Here is a 16,547-nt window from a genome sequence, read left to right on the forward strand (position 1 = left end):
TCCTAACTTCCTAGATTTAATTTTAAACAATCCTATTCTATTTAAACACAATATATTCTTCTGAGAGTTGTGACCTTTCTAAGAAGGTATTTTTCCTCAATTGCTAAGATTGAAATTTTCCTTACTGCAAAGCCAAGCCTCTTCCTTTATGAAGTGCTGCTGCTGGCCTGCTGATATCCTTGGGGGCGGGGGATAAGGGAAGACTACTTTACTTTAACCCTGCCCAGAAAAAAATGAAAACAAAAGTCCATTCCACAGTAGAGATGACTCGCTTGGGAAATGCCTGAGTAAATAAATGGACTGTGTAGCATGCCTTTCTGAAGGAACAAAAACAAACTCCTCATGCTCAGAGGAAAATGAATTTAAGTCAAGGACCTACTATAGATAATCTCTGCCAATAGCCACCCTGCCATATCGTGCCTTGGGTACTGCTGGTTAACAGCCCTTCCGCTGGCGTTAAGGTCAAATGTAGTTAAAGAGGAAACTGGGAGCAGACAGATTGAAGAGATTGTTTAAACAAGATATTCCTCTGTGGGAGTGCTTCATGTCAAATGACTCGGGGGACTGGTATGTCTTATTGTTCATGGAGATCCTTTCAGGGCAGACAGATGTCACAAAACTTGGAAAGACAATCAGTGCAACGTTCTCAAGATACTGTGCTCAGGAAGGATGCAGAGAACTTCGATGGGAGCTAAGTAATTCTGCATATTGAAGACATGTGGGAACTGAGCTGCTTAACAAGGTAATTTCATCAATGAGCAATCCAAACTTCACATCAGTGAAAGTCCCAAACTTAAGGAAGGAGATAGAATACTGACTCTGCCTACTTGGTGGTGGACCACAATGGCAGCACAACAGGCTGAGTAGAGGGGGAAGTACTCATTGACATCCTCATTTCTTTGGCCTAGAAGAGGCAAATATTGCATCCAGACTTCACAGAGTGCATTTTTAGATGTTTCAGTGACTGTTTTGAGGAGCAGCTGGTTCAGGAACCGATGAAGGCAGTGCCTGACTTGAATCCTGCGTGGTTTATGGGATATGATGTAGGGAGTCACAACTGAAGAGGTCCCCTGAAAGGGGGATCTTAACGTGCTAAGATTTGGCATCCTTTCAGGAGTAAGGCAAGCCAGAGTTCTCTACCATTGCTCTGCTCAGTTTCAAAAAGGAAAACTAGACACAGATCAGCAGGCATGTTGAAAATAAGACAGATGGAACACCTAACTCTTTGCAGGGAGTGTGGATATTGCTTCTGTGAATCACATGGGAAGTGCAGAGATAACTGTGCATCAAGGGAAACTTGAGAAAGAGTGAGAAGAAGCCAGCATTTGCAGGGTGAGATTGCAGGAGCAAGAAGGTATTCTTCAAAAAGCTGAAATGCTGTCCAGGTGAAGAAAACTGAAAAAATTATGAACTCTAGCGTGGACAAAGATGGTAAGGCTGGCTGAAGGAGTGTGAGGGACAATTAGCAATAAAACATAGTAACTAAAATGTGTTATCTGTTCAAACGTGTCATGACTAGAAAGTCTGCCAGGGAATTGTTTGGTCAGTGGACAGCCAGGTGGCACAGAAGCCCTCAGGGGGTGTCATTGCTGGGGGCAGTGGAGTCCCAGCATGGGTACAGATGTACACTGTAATATGGGAAAGCACTGACTCCTGCACAGAACCTTATAGAAGGGGTTTTTAGGATTTTTTTTCTCTGACTCTTTATGTTCTAGTGTTCCATCAATTGAATTTTTTCATAGTTTCTACTGATCTGCATCTTAAACTTGTCAGGTTAGTAGACCATGGGCTACAGAATTCTTGAGGGAGAAACTTTGTTTACCTTGTTGTAGTACTCTTTCCGTGAGGATGGAGTTAGGTCTAAGGCTGAATGCAGACAGTGGAATTAGATGGATCTTTGCTCTGACCTGAAATGGCTGCATTAGTAGAGACTTTCTGATGTCTGAAGAAATTGATCCAGAGTGGGTTGTAGTGTTGGTTGGACCCAAGCTGAAAGCAAGATTTGTTTCTGTCTGTGTAGAGTGCTCTGCTAATGATATATCCTTTTCCTACCTTTTCTCTTTCTTTGTCTTTTTAATTTTTTTTTCTGGAAACTCTGGTCTGTGTCTGGGAACCTTTGAGAGTTAATGTTTGCAGGAACTGCTGTACTCTGGCAAAGCCTGGACACAGTGGTGTGAACATGCATCACACTGTGTGGGATTTTCATCCAAGACACCTTGGCAAGATCTAATGCACAGCTCTGCCACGTAACAGCCAATTGCAGCACGTTTAATGCGTTTGGGAAATGTCAAACCTTACTGTGTCCCCAGCACCAGTGACCTTCTTTTTGCAGGAATAGGGAATCTGGCACTTTAAAAACTGCCACAGAACCTCTGTGCTTGTGTTGAATAGTTCCTACCTTTAGGCCAAATCGCTGTGCTGATTGCACTAAGCAGACTCCATAACTGTCAGAAATGTGAAATTGCACCAGTTCCCAAAAACAAACTGGACTTGGAGGTGGTTCACTAGCTGAACATGAGTCAGCAGTGATGGATGATCACAGTGGCAAGTGGATACAGAGCTGAAACCTGCTAATATCCATCTTTGTACTTAGGAAGGCCTTAGCTCAAGTGCTGCCCTACCTTGGCTCAGTGAGGGAGGAACCAGTGGAGAAGGGCAGGAGTGTTTCTATACTAGGAAATTACTTACTTAAACAAATGGTTCCGTTTCAGATGGCTAAAGTGACATCCTTGTCAGGTTGCAGAGTTTATAGAATTACAAGATCCCTGTTCAAGCACCTGGAGGGACTCCAGTTTGAACTGGAGTGCAGGGCTTAGGAAATCCTGTGAGGAGGAATTCCAGAACAAAAGTTCTGTGAGATTTTGTGATAACATGCAGTGGTTTTTTGTTCTGTTTTAGGGTTGTTTTTTTTTGTTTTTGTGGGAGCTCTGAACAAAGAGTCTCAAAATTTACTTCTCTTGCTTACAAAATAGGATGTTTTAGGCAGTGATATTTAGGGGTAATGGCTAGTTGCCTTCAGTTCAAGAGACTCCAAAGATTTGATTAACAATATTCATAAAGAAATAGTTATAGGGTATTAAGCTGGAAGGGCCCAGGGATGAGAATGGGTCATAAATTCAATGTGAGTCAGCAGTGTGTTCTGCTGTGAAGGAGGCACACTGGGATGTATAAACAGACCTGTAACGTGCCAAATTTCAGTTATTTCTTCTGCCTTCCTTGGAGCTGGGGAAAACCTCACTAAACTACCCTAATTCTAGTGATGCTTTTCCAAGGGAAAGCTGACAGGATAGAATGTCCAGAGATGGACAAGACTGCTGAGGAAAGAATAAGATACATCATTCAGTGTAGAGAAAAGAAAACTGAGGGGAGATGGAAGTGGCCATGTGTTCAAGAATAGCCTGTTCACCAGTCCCACAGCAGAGGGAAGGAAGTAAAAGGCTTAAAGAGGAAAAAAGGGAAAAATTATGCAATTAGGTTTCTGGAGACACATCTTGCTAGGAAGGACTGAAATAGATTGTGTACAGAGATGTCCATGTCTCAGGCTTTTAAGCACAGTTTAGGGAAACATCTGTCAGGGATGACAGCAGTTTAGTTGATCACTTGGGATAGAGGGCTGACTAGATGATCTCTGGAGGTTTCTTCAAGTCTTACCTCCTAGGACTCTAAGGTTTGTTTCTTTATTATCCAGTCATTGTCTTGAGTCTCTAAGGAAGTTTCTTGCTTAAATTAAATCTGTTTAGTTGTACTTGCATAGGGTTCTTAAAGAAGAGGAGATTGTTCTGCTTTCTCAATACTTGACTGCAAACTGTGAATCATTATGACAGCCTTATAAAGAGATCACCACAAGTGGCAATTAACATACATGTTGAAACAAATGGGAATGATTTAGTCGTACATGTAAAACAAAAAAACCTATCCAATTCTGTCTTAAGTGAAAGCATAACTATTGCTGATCAAATTCAAGAGGGAAAAGCCAAATCTTTCAAAATATGATATGTGATAGAAGGTACTAGCTATAGCTCAGTAAGGGTGTGAAGGAAATGGATAAAGGAGTGAAAAAAAACCAGAGTATAAAAAGATTAGCTCTCTAGTAAAGAGCCAATATGATTGCAGAAGCATTAAAATCCCTGCAGGAGATTTACTGAAGACTCTGCCCTGGATTAGAATTTGATATAAAATAATTTAACTGAAGTCATACAATTTCTATGCCATTTGTAGCTGAGTTAATAGCATATGTTCCTGGAGGATTACAGTCAATGATTAAGGAAATTAGGTTTTGTTTGAATTTAATTTAGTTGTATAAAGCTGCTACAATAATTTACAGCTTTGATATTTAATATTTAATAACCCAGATCTTAAAAGAATCCGAGGTATAGCAATGTCATCATATATTGAAATATTATCCCCATAAGTCATTTATATTTGCTAGTTGAGAAGAATGTTCATCAACTAGATGGGCTAAAACAGAGCTACTTGATAAAAAACCAATGCAGTTTTATAGGTAGTGGTAGTGAAATTTTTCTGTGTCTGTTATCCAGTAAATCATAATTCACTTAGAGAACTTCTCAATCTCAGTTTCAGTCTTCATAAGAATATAACCCTGATAGTTTTCTTTTATCTAATTTCCTAGCTTTTGGCTTTATGAACACTACAAATCCTGTCCTTTCTTATAAGCATGCTTCTGCTGCTCCCTCCTTTCATTTAAAAGAAGTAAAATGCTCAGTCTCCAATTTAGCAGGGTACCCTGTTTCTGTTGAGAGAAAAGGAGGCATGTAAAAACACCCTCATCTGAAAATCAAGCCCCCAGTATTTTCAGACACCTTTCTATTTGCTGCTAAGTTTATAAGAGCCACAAGACATGGTCCAAGTCCCCTCCATACCAAGGCCACCAACTGCAGAATCCAGTCTCAAAATATTCTTGTGTGAGCTTATCATCCAAAGTGCAAACATACACCTATGAAGCAACAAAGCAAAAGGCTTCCAATTGCCAGCCTGCTCTCTCCATGCTTCCTTTCTTGTGCTTGTAGCCCTTTCTCTCCTCCTCTGTACCCTTTCCTAGAAGGAGAGGACCCATCAAATGCTTGGCTGTTCTGGATAGCTACCACCTGTTGTGGGCCACTGCCTTCCAAGGCTCAGATCTGATAAAGGAGGGTGAGTTTGGCACAAACCTCAGCTCATGTTTGGTGCACTGTGAGTCCAGGCTTGCAGAAAGGAAGGTGGAAGCTCTGGCAGCCTGGCAGGACAGGTATGAGTGGCTGTGGGTCTGCCACAAGCACCAGGGCCCTGGCTGGAATGTGGGGTGCTGTGGGCTGGCAGAGCTCCAGACATCAAAGCTTCTGCAGCCCTGAAATATGGCAAAGAGGGTGTGTTTTCCCTTCTGATTAAAGCTGGGGGAAAGCATATGAGCAGGTTATAGCTCCCTTCAGTTATACATCTTTTCTGTTGGTTTTATAGTTCAGAAAAAATGAAAAAAAAAGCCCTCTGGAAGGACCATCTTTTTCTTGAAGAACAGAAAGAAAAAAAAAAAAAGGTTTCAGGTATTTTATTAGGATTTGTAATTCTTCCTTCAGCCTGGGCTCTATTTCTGGGAACACACAGCAGTTCTGCAGCACTGTATATTTCAAAGAAGAATAGAAGTAACCTTGTTCTGCAGGTACTGTTTCAACCATGACTGCAGTGAAAGACCTAAAGTTACAGTGAAAAAACTGTAGCATTTCTCCTCAGCAAAGAGCAGAACTTTACATTTTTTGCTAGGAATCCTTGAATTGTCTTCCCAGTCATTCTCTCTCCCGTTTTCCCATGTAAGGATAATGTGATGAACTGACTGGAATAATATTGTTCGTGTTTGGGGCAGAAATAAATGGAGGCTGTGCACAGGTTCCTGGTACAGCTATTGCCAGTGAAAAGGCCAAGCTCCTCTCACAGATGGAACACAGGCAAAATATCTCAGGATTTAGACAATGGTTGTCAAGACAAGCTGCAAGCTAAAACCTGGTGGCACTGTTTTTGTTTACCCTCTACATAGTCCTAACAATTAAGTCTTTCCTCCACTGGAATTCCTATGAAAGTGTTTATTGTGGCACCCAGCCTAAGCTAATGAGTCTGAAGTCAAGCCAATACAACCTGTGTCTCACTGCAACTTGATTTCTTGGGTGTGTTGTCTTGCTAATTACAATCATATGCCTCTGATAAACTCAATCCATAAGTAAGAGAATTGTAAGTAAGAAAAAATGTATATAAAAGAAAAATCCCCAAACCTGTAATGTTTGGGCTGATTACCTGGGTACATGTATTGAGTCAGCTCTCACAAAGCTAGGCTGTATCTTATCAGGAGACTCATGAAGGACACTGGTTTCTATTCTTATCTGTGCCTGATAATATTTTGTTCTATTTTATTTTGTTATTTTCCATTATGTACAGGTTGTGTGTAGGCCTTTACTATGAGCTGTGCTCAGAACAGTTAAACAATGGTACTTGGCTATGGTCCTAGCAAGCCACTTTCTTCCCTGGTGATACTGGGATCCAGTGATGATCATCTGCATGTATTTTTTATGTATATTTTTATATACCTATATAGATTTTCAGTCCCCTGACACATGTTCAGAATTTAATGAAGAAAATAGTCATGAAGCTGTGTGCAAAATTCCATAATATTTTTACAAGCTAATTAGTTAAGCTGACTTTTTAATCTCTGTGCTGGAAGGGACTGAAAGACAGGACTGTACCACAAAATACAGGTTGGCAGATTGGGAAATTACTTCACAAATGCAGCCAGGGGTAGGGGGGGCATGTAAAGAAAACAACTCTACCATCTGCAAAAACCCTGCTAATCATATTCATCATCACTGTAGTAGGAGTATAATGACATGGGTCTTTGTCTGAGAGCAAGGCTTCTGTAAACCTGTCAAGATGCTTAATTATGGTCTATTACACTGGACTGCTACAACCTGCAAAGAGAAAAAAAAAAGGTAGTTAGAGCAGATACTCCTTTTGAACTGGAATAGTGTGCTGACTTTCCTGTCCTCTTGTTATCAGTGAAAACTTCCTAAGGACAAAAATTTCCACATCTTTGTTGGTTGCAAAATATATTCAGTTTTACAAACAAGCTTCTTCCTAAAGGCTGCAGTTTCTGAACAAACCATCTGCTCCATCATTTTCTATCCTGGCAAAAAGAGAGGCTGAGTGTCAGATTTATTTTTTCCTGTGATGTTTACCCATAAGTTATTAATACCTATCTGACACCCACAGAGATCTTCAAACTTTTTTGTTGAGTAAAACAATATTGCTGACTTGTCTGACAATATCAAAAAATGAATGAGCATTGTTTCTGATCACTCCCACTGTACAGCTTACGATGCCAGTTTGTTTATAAATAATGTCATCTGTTGTCTTCTCTTGAGTGTTTTATCCCATTAACTATACTTCCCTCAACCTTTATTTGAGACATCTGTCTATGCTGGTCCTGGTATGCATAATGACTTGAGATGTGAATAAAGAGAGCTTATATGGTGTAATAGGCACATCCAAATATCTTCTGGAATTTAGACTCAGCAATGTCACAGTGTGGTCCTAATGGTCTTTAAACTGCTTTGAAGTCAGATGTCAATTCTGAGTACTGCTGATGGGAAAAGCCACTTAAGAAAATCCAAAAACCTACTACCCAAAAAAACCAACTAATGATCCCAGCGAAGGGCTACTAATTCTTGTGGATTTGCTAAGTCTGATGAAACAGTGTTTGAAATAGCAAAATTTTACTTGACAGGAGAATCTTCAGCATCTGGCAAGAAATAATGAGATGTTTTAGACTGAGTTTTGTAACTAGTTGCTGACTTTTCCCTGTTTACTATGTACTAGTAACAACATTACAGGGTTCAAATGAGATGGCAAAAGAAGGGGTCTGTAGTGATAGGTCTGGCATGTGTTTTTATGGCAGCTTTATCCTCAGACTCCTTCAGAGAAAGGTTTAGCACTGTATCTAAGTATTTACCCTGCTAAATAACAGTCATGGCGCATCAAGCTCAAATTTTTTTTGAGGTTTATTTATATATATTTTTTTTTTTTAATGGTAGTGGTGGTGGCTCAATTTTGGGTTGTTTTTTTTCCAAGACCAAAAATTAACTCTTTTTCTCCCACCAAAGTGAGATTTTAGTTATGCCATCTTCCTGTGAAGTTTCTCAGTGGGGCAAGGTAGTCCTGTTGGTCTTTGAAAAACCTTGGCTGGTTAATATTCTCCAGTAGCTCTGTGTTCTGGGAGTCTCATTGGGATCTACGCATCGAGTGTTCTTTAACTTTGTAGGAATCAAAGTTTATCCAAATGCAATATATTTTTAGAAATCCTATTGGATTCTTTTTGTTGACAACTGAATTAGTAAACACAGGCTATTCTAAAACAGGGTTCATAAGATCCTTTCAGGGTCTCAAGGACAGACAACATGGTTTTTTATGTGCTTGTTGGAAGAATTGAGGGAGGTATCTTCTTCAAAAAGGAACTTTTTTATTATTTTTGACTGTATCAAGTAAAACCAAAATCTTTTAGAATAAGCCCATTACATTGTAGATCTCAGTGTGTCTGCCCAAAGACAGAGCTGCTACATTCACAATTGCTACAAAAATGGACCACAGTTAGAGTTACATCAAAAACCCCTGTATTAGTAGTTGCAGCTAGTCTGAGTGGTTTGAGCTTCAGGGGTTTGTTTTAGGTATATGAGAGGGGGTGTGTATTTATTTGGTGAGAGTAGGAGCCAGGGAAAGAGAGGTGAGCAAGGATGGTGGGGGCCTGATCAAGCTGTCCCACAGAGGTAATATCAATCATGGAAAGGTACATTATTGTGAACTGCAGCCCAAAATGCCCAGAAGCTCAGGATCCTGATTTATAGCACTCTCAGCTAAAGACATTTTGCCAATTCTTTCATTTCCATGGTGAGTCAGGAAATATTTAGTACTTTTCTTGACCACATTTTGAAATCTTGGGGTTTTCTAAAAGTTTGTCTAATACTGGAAGGAGAAGCCTTTGCACGTCAGATATTCGGAAATCTTTATTCTTTGAATTCACAGAACATGTGGCTCCCAATTGTTGCAGCAAGGAATGTTGCCTTGTGTGACTGTGGATTGCCATGGCTGTTGTAAAAGTCAGATCACAATTACTCAGCAGTGGTAGATACAGAGAGTACTGACCAAAGTGACCCAGTGGTGCTCCAGAAATGGAAACTGCCCTCAGTGTGCCAAACCTGAAGCACCAGTGAGACAGAATGGCACATGAGCATAAAAATCATAATTTTTAAATCATACTTTGAGGAAATGTAATACATGTGAATCCTGTCCATATTGTGAGATACTGATGTTGCAATATAGTAGTTCTGGACTGGGTCCAGTTTCTGCATAATCTTTATAAATATATTTAACTCATCAACTAGTCTTGGCCTTGACAAAAATTCTTTTTTCTTAACTGTCTTATGCATGTTTGATGGCAACAAGGAGCTGCAAGTCTGTGAGCTGTCATGCACAAAGGAAACGGATCCTTTTCAAATATGCATTTCTGGAACAGGAAAAGTTCTACCAGCAAGAGACAGAGGTTTTTTCATTTCTTCTTGTAATTATTTATGAGCCTGTTTATTACATGGATAGGGTGTTAATATGAGGAGTATCCAGGTATATGCATTTATGATTCTTTTTTTGTCATTGTATGTTAAGAGCTTTCCTGTGGCACCATTTATTTCTGCACAGTATGTTTAATGAAACTTAATCCAAACTGATCATCCATTCAAAGGATTGAAAAGTAGTGGGACTGGATTTTGACTGGAAATTAAGATAATGTGTGTTGCTGTGGACTCCAAAGAGCCAGGGGGAAAGCTGATGTACCAAGTGAAGAAATTAGGTGGTGTTAGTGAATGAGAGGTCACTTTAAGGTAAATTAGTACAATCAAAATAGGCACAAGTTGAAAGAGGCTTCTGTAAAGGAAGAATTGAGCCTGGACAATGAGAGCTAGACTTTGAAATCATAGAATGATTTGCGTTGGAAGGGACCTTAAAGATCAGCTGGTCACCAGCTCACCACCACAGGCAGGGCACCTTCCACTAGACCAGGCTGCTCAATGCCCTGCCAGCCTGGCCTTGAACACTGCCAGGGATGGGCATCTGCAATTTGTCTGAGGAACCTGTGCCAGTGCCCCACCACCCTCTCAGGGAAGAATTTCTTCTTAATGTCTATTCTAAATCTACCTCGCTTCAGTTTCAAGCCATTCCCTCTTGTCCTATTACAGCATGCTCTTGTTGAAAAGTCCCTCTCCAGACTTCCTCATAAAATGACTCATCTCCTGGTGCTCAAAGTTCAAGAATCTTCCAGTGTGCTGACTGGGCATGCATTCCTGAACTTGTAATAGCAGTCAGTTCCTGAGCCTGGTGAGGAACCAGAAAGGCAAGATGCAGCTGAGATTTCAGATAAGGCAGAGTTGTAGCTGTGTTGGAGATGTTGAAGGGCAGATTTACAAATGCAGCGCGGACTGAGAGAGAGCAGCATTGTATGGTATGATGTCAGTAGTGAAGCATGAGTTAATATAGCAGTAATAAATGTAGCACATTGTGTGGTGTCCTAAAGGGACATAGTGCATACTCTGGAGCATGTGGATGAACTGTCCACCCATTCTTGGCAAGCTCTTCAGTTTTGAAGTCCTACACACCAAGGTTACAAAACTGAACATTTAAAAAATGAGGCATTTGGGAACTGAAACCAGAGCTACATTATGCTGTACATAAATATGATTACAATCAGAGTTGAGTAAAATAGAGTAGAAAGAATTTGTTTCTTATAATCTGGAGTCACTGGCTCTTCCATTTGTATTTTGAGAAAGTTACCCAAATGAAATAGAGAAATCATGGGACCACTGATTCAGTGGTAGCAGAAATGTTTTACAAACTCAGCTGGGGTGGCGGGATTGGTATTTTGTAGTGGTTCAGTGTTTTGTTGGTTGGTTTGCTAGCAGCTGTGCTGCAGGTTTGTGCAGGCTCTCAAACTCATCCTTTTCCAGCTTTCTTCTGAGAAATATAAATAGCTTTTTTAGTGTCAGCTTTTTATAAAGAAAAGTTATTTTCCTTAGTGCACCTGGCTTCTTCAGTCTGTCACTACCAAAACCTCCTCCCCCCTCACAAAGTTATGTCCACACTTACCATTGATGCCTTTTAGCTCTTAATTTGCAGGATTATTGTATTCCAAAACCAGGATTTTCTTTGTTTTAAGAATAAGATATTTGTGCTCTGTTATCCATATATTGTACACCAATAAATTTGGAAGAGGAAAAATGTCACAGTAAAGCATATTTAATAAGGGACATTTCATGGAATATGGAAAATATCATAAGTCAAAGTAACTGGTCTTGAAAAACTGGCAGCTGCTATTGCTATAAATACAGCTGTACCAAAGAGGTGGAAAAAGATGTCTCCATGGAGGTATTTAAAGGTATTTTAGTACTTCTGTCACTACAGTAACTATATACCATGCACAGGTGCAACTGTAAAATGTTCATGTGTGATAAAATAGCTAAATAATAAATACTAAATAATAGCACACAAAAAAGTATGCATTTTTCTTTTGCAATGTATTTATTGTATAAAACATGCTTTAAAATAGTCTGTGACAAACTTGCAGGGACTTAAATTAGGATTTTGAATGGGTTCAGTCCATTTCTTGCATTAGCCTCCAAGTGCAAGCTTTTAATGGACTTTTGATCTCTCTTGTACTTGCACATCAGCAGGTCTGAGCCCTTGCAGGAGGGTGGGCAGAGCTGACCCTTGGGTGTTCTCAGGGACCTCTTCTAGACGTGATGTCTGTGTGAGCAAAGCCACCAGCACTGGCAGGTCAGCTGTGTGCTACAGCTTGGGCAGACAAGCCACTGCTGTGTTCTGATGCTGGCTACTGGATTAAAAGTGGCTTGATGCATTGCTGTGTTCCTGTCTGAGGCCAATGCAGAAGGAAGCTAAAGGTCAGACTAAAAATATATTGATTAATCAAAACCCTCTTCTGGCTCTTGAGTAGATGTCAGCCAGGAAATGCCTGTGTCTGTCTGGAGCAAAAGGAAAAAAGCATCTGGAGTGGCTTTTCTTCTTGCCATGTATGATGCTGTATCATGCCAGGTCTTCAAGGACAACCAATGTTACTTGTAATGAAGTGATTAGTCAGTGTAAAATTATAGGCTGAGCCTGCATTGCTAAGCCAGAGACCAGTTTTCAGACATTTCCTTAAAAAAATACTCCTGGTCAAGTTTTAGGTAGTGTAATTGAAGCTTCATATTGCAGTCCTAGAAGAATCCTGGAGTTTGAGGAGCATTCTCCAAGCATAACCAATTCAGCTGGTCTGAGGTGGTCCTGGTGGGCACTGGTGAGAGGCTGTACTTCAAACTAGAGCAAACTCTTTCCATTCCAGTTCTTGGCCAGCTGCTGCCTGCAGAGCCCTGGATGGGGCAATACTGTGAAGGTGATGGACACTGCTTGTCTCTTCTTCCATGTGGCCAAACATGCTGTCCCACTACCCTGCCGTGCCACTGCACAGTTAATGGTGATGGACAATAGATGGGATGCAGGGATTCCAGTTAGCCAGTAGGGGAATTTATAAATGCCCTTGCAATAAGCTCAGCAGTACCTCACTATAAAGCCTTGTGAGTCTTGGAAACTCCAAAGAGCACAAGAGTCTCCTCACTCCAGGAGTTCCCAGAGCACATCAAGCCTATCTTCACTCTGCTGACTTATTACTTGGCATTGAATCAAGTTCAGCTCCTCAGTCCTTCTATTCAGAGACCCATGGCTTAGGCTCAGACCTGCTAGAAGGCAGCTGACAGCTCTGGGTTTGACATCTTTCTCTTCAGACCTGATGGAGCATCTTTTTGATCAGGAGGTCAGTGCCAGAAAGAATAGACTTTCCAAAAGAGGTGCTGTAAGAGCATGTTATAAATCACCTCAAGAGCTAGGGACCTTCAGAGATCTCATACCCTGTTCCACATGTAAAAAACATCTCCTTGGTCTTGGTTCCTCTAAGATAAACATGTAGCTGTGAGCAGTTACTTTTGTTTTAATTTCCTACCAAAACAAAACACTTCACTGCAAATTCTTTCCCCCTTGAGGGATGAGAGTACTAATGACACATGACAGATGTTAGTCATGGTTGCTTTTTACACTACTGGAAGGCACTTGGGTGCCACGGAAATGTTTATAGCATAAGAAGTTTTAGAATAATGCAATTGGAGCTTATGTTGGTATTTAAAGTTAATCACTGGCTTTCAGGTTTTTAGCCACTAAGTTGACAATTATTTTCAAGCCATGTGAAGGACAGGTCTCAGGGAGAAAAACAAGTTATTTTCCTGCCTTATATCAAAGTAATAAAGCATTTAAGTTCAAGGAAACTTGAAATCCAGTCCATACTGGTGAGGTATGAGAAGTGAGTTCATGTGAAGGGGGAAGAGCAAATTCAATGGTCTACTGATGTGAGTCTCATGTTCTTCCCTGGCCCACTTGCTGTGCTGATAAAGATGCTAATGGGCCTCTATTGTGCATGTATCTATTTTGATAACCATAGTGCAGGGGGAAAAAGGCATTAAGTTGAAGTGCTGCTTCTGCAGAAGAGAAGAGTATTTTTTAAGCTGTTCTACAAAAGACAGATCTGGGCTCCCAGCTAAACACTGGTTTCAGATATTAAATCCTAGATATTGTACACATGGCATGACCCTTGTCAGGGAGGAGCTCAGGGCCTGTAATTTTCACTTGATCCTACAGTCATTGGACAACATCTGGGTGAATGCAAATACAGACAAGTTCCTTAGCATCCCAAAGGGAACTTTCCCTCCTAGTCACAAGGCTCAGCAATTTTTCTGTACAACCAAGCCCATAATGCATCTCTTTTTCCCAAAGCCTTGTACAAGATGATGGCTTAACTACTAGCTAGCAGATTTCGACTGTCATTTTAGTCAAAGACATACAGCACGCAGTTTTGCATGCCTCAGCAAGAACATCTGTTTGGCAGCTGCTTCTGGTTTCAAGTCAAACCTCCCCAGTTACTAAAAGCTGCAGATGAGAGAAGTTAGCTGTGCCTTGCTTCCAGTTGTGTTGTGTGATTGGCTTACCAATGGGACAACCAGTGATATGGAGAGCACTTACCAAGTGTGGCTTTTTAGCTGTTAGATAATCCACAACCTGTATTTCTATAAGAAAAAATTTATATGCAGAAGGTGTTTCCAAATGTGTTTGAACTGATCACTTGTTTCCAGGTTTTGGGGAGATAAGATCTCATCCACTATCATGGAAGAGCCCTGAGTATTTTTGTAGTCCAGGAAACATCAAAGTACTTCTTTAAATACCTCGCAAAAAGGCTACATGTTCCACATTGAATATTACAGTCTTTGTTGCTATTTGTGTTTGTTCTTGTAGGAAGAGTTATGTCTGTAAAATGGAATTGGAGAAAAGAACTTGTTGCAGTATATATTTTGATTTTACCTTGTTCTCACATCCATTAGGGCTTGTCACATGATAAAGAGGTTTCCTGGATCCTGGCATACACCACAGTTTGCTTGCAAAGCACAGTATCAAATGGCTTCTGGAATAAATAGGGAGCTGAGATGTTTTTAGAAGAACAGGAGCTGATTAGCAGATTTGCCCAAAGAGCAGCTGGGCAACAAATTCCATTGTTCAGTTCTTTGGCTGTTGTAAGAATGTGCTTGTTTTTCTGGTTATTGGCTAACTCTTGTTCGCCCAGTAGCTTGACTCATTTACCTCATGGGCCTTATGGGTGCACAACAACTGCAGAAATGGAAAACAGATGTCTGAATGCAGCATCTCCCACTGATTTTCAGCCTTCAAGAGAAGTACTTGTTGCTAAAAGGGAAGTTCAGAAAAAAAATGGGGGATATAGGTATTGGGGTTGGAATTCAAACTACATGAGATTAGGGTAAACATTGTCATTAAAGGTACTTTAAAACAGTTTTTTCTGAAACTAATTAGCAAGGGCTTTTAATTGGTAGGGGCATATTTTTAAGGACCTCTTCTTTAATCTTTTATGGTAATCAGGCTCCCACATTTACAATTCAGCAGTGTTCTTCATACAAATAACTAGATAAAATTCTTAATTAGATTATAGTGACTATAGGAAAAAGTTGTTCTAAAAGTGAAATTACAGACTGTTATGACTAATACTGTACAAATTAGCATAAAGTAGTTCAGTCCAAATTATCCCTGAGAGTTTGCAATTAGGAGCACCTGCTATTAGTGCACTTGCTAAACTTTTATCAATTAATCATTACTTCCTTGAATAACAAGAACAAAACTGAATGTTGTGAATATTGTAAGAATGATTAATTGCTAGTTGTAAATCGCTGACTAGCTCCATTATTACTTCTACTTTAAAGACTTTCAGAAATGTGTCTATCAGTTTTATGAATGCATAAATTACACTCATGTACTTGGTATCAGTTGGATTTTTTTGTCCTACTTGGCTGGTAGCATTTGTTCTCAGATTTAGATAAGTCAGAGACTTTCAGAGTGTGAACTGTGTAACAGAACACTGTTTTTACCTTGGGCTTCTTTTTCTTCTTTTCTCTTTCAAAATGAACTCGAATCTCAGACTCCTAAATGCTGGGCAACTAAATCAATGATTCTATTAGTTTTTTTGAGTACTGGATGTAGGGTAATTCCCTCACCTGAGGACACTGAGCTTTGACATCTGGAAAGATATTTAGTGTTATCATCATTGCCTGAGCTTACCTGTTTGTTCCAGCTTTGTGGTGCAGCGTTGTCCTGCTTCTTTTTCAATATATAAATTAACACATGAGGGAGTATTACAACACTGGAGTGTAACTAAGGGGGATGTGTTAGTGTTTGGTTTTCAAGAAGCCTCTGTTTTCATGGGTCTTAGGCATTCTGAAAAGGTCAGTGAAGTAGAATGCTAATTAATGGTTCAATAGATGATGTTATTTGAAGCATTTTTCTTTATATTAACTGGGGGTTGGAGTAGATGTTAAATTTTTCCAGTTCAGGAGTGCTTTTAGTCCTGTGTAATCAGAGGCATTGCAGCTTTAATGTGAATTGAAAAAATCCAAACTAGAGACCACAGCATTACCACTGTTGAGTGAAACAACAGCATGTTGCCAAAATGCATGGTACTATATTACCAGATTCATAAGAAATATACAAAAATCTGGAACTGATCAAGAGTTCAAGATCAAAATAGCAGAATTGTTTATCTTGGCTGTTCTGAGATGAAGTCACTACATGGATGGAATAATTCTAAAGTGCAGCTTGTAAAAACTGTCAGAAATTAAGATTTCACAAAGCTGTAAAAAAAAAAAGAGGTTGGAAATCAGCCAGCAGGGGAAGAAAAAATCCAAAAGCTAGATATTTTTGACATGCCTCAGAGATATAAAGGGAGATGTTATGGGTGAAAGACTTTTCTCATTCCCAGATCATCTGAGCTGTAAGGATGAACCACTTTCTAATAACCCTTTAGCTTCCTAGCATAAAATGTACCTGTCAGTTAAGTCTATGGGTTTCATTAGAGTGCTGTTGAACAGTTA

At 39.9% G+C, this 16,547-nt stretch overlaps 1 protein-coding gene across 1 annotated transcript in view; it reads left to right on the forward strand.

Moving 5' to 3' along the window:
• The window catches only part of CABCOCO1 (ciliary associated calcium binding coiled-coil 1), a 126,538-nt gene that overhangs the window by 24,723 nt on the left and 85,268 nt on the right, over positions 1 to 16,547 (forward strand). The window lies entirely within an intron of this gene.

Source organism: Passer montanus, unplaced genomic scaffold, assembly GCF_014805655.1.
Source record: "Passer montanus isolate IOZ18808 unplaced genomic scaffold, ASM1480565v1 scaffold42, whole genome shotgun sequence".
NCBI classification, from domain to species: Eukaryota; Metazoa; Chordata; class Aves; order Passeriformes; family Passeridae; genus Passer; species Passer montanus.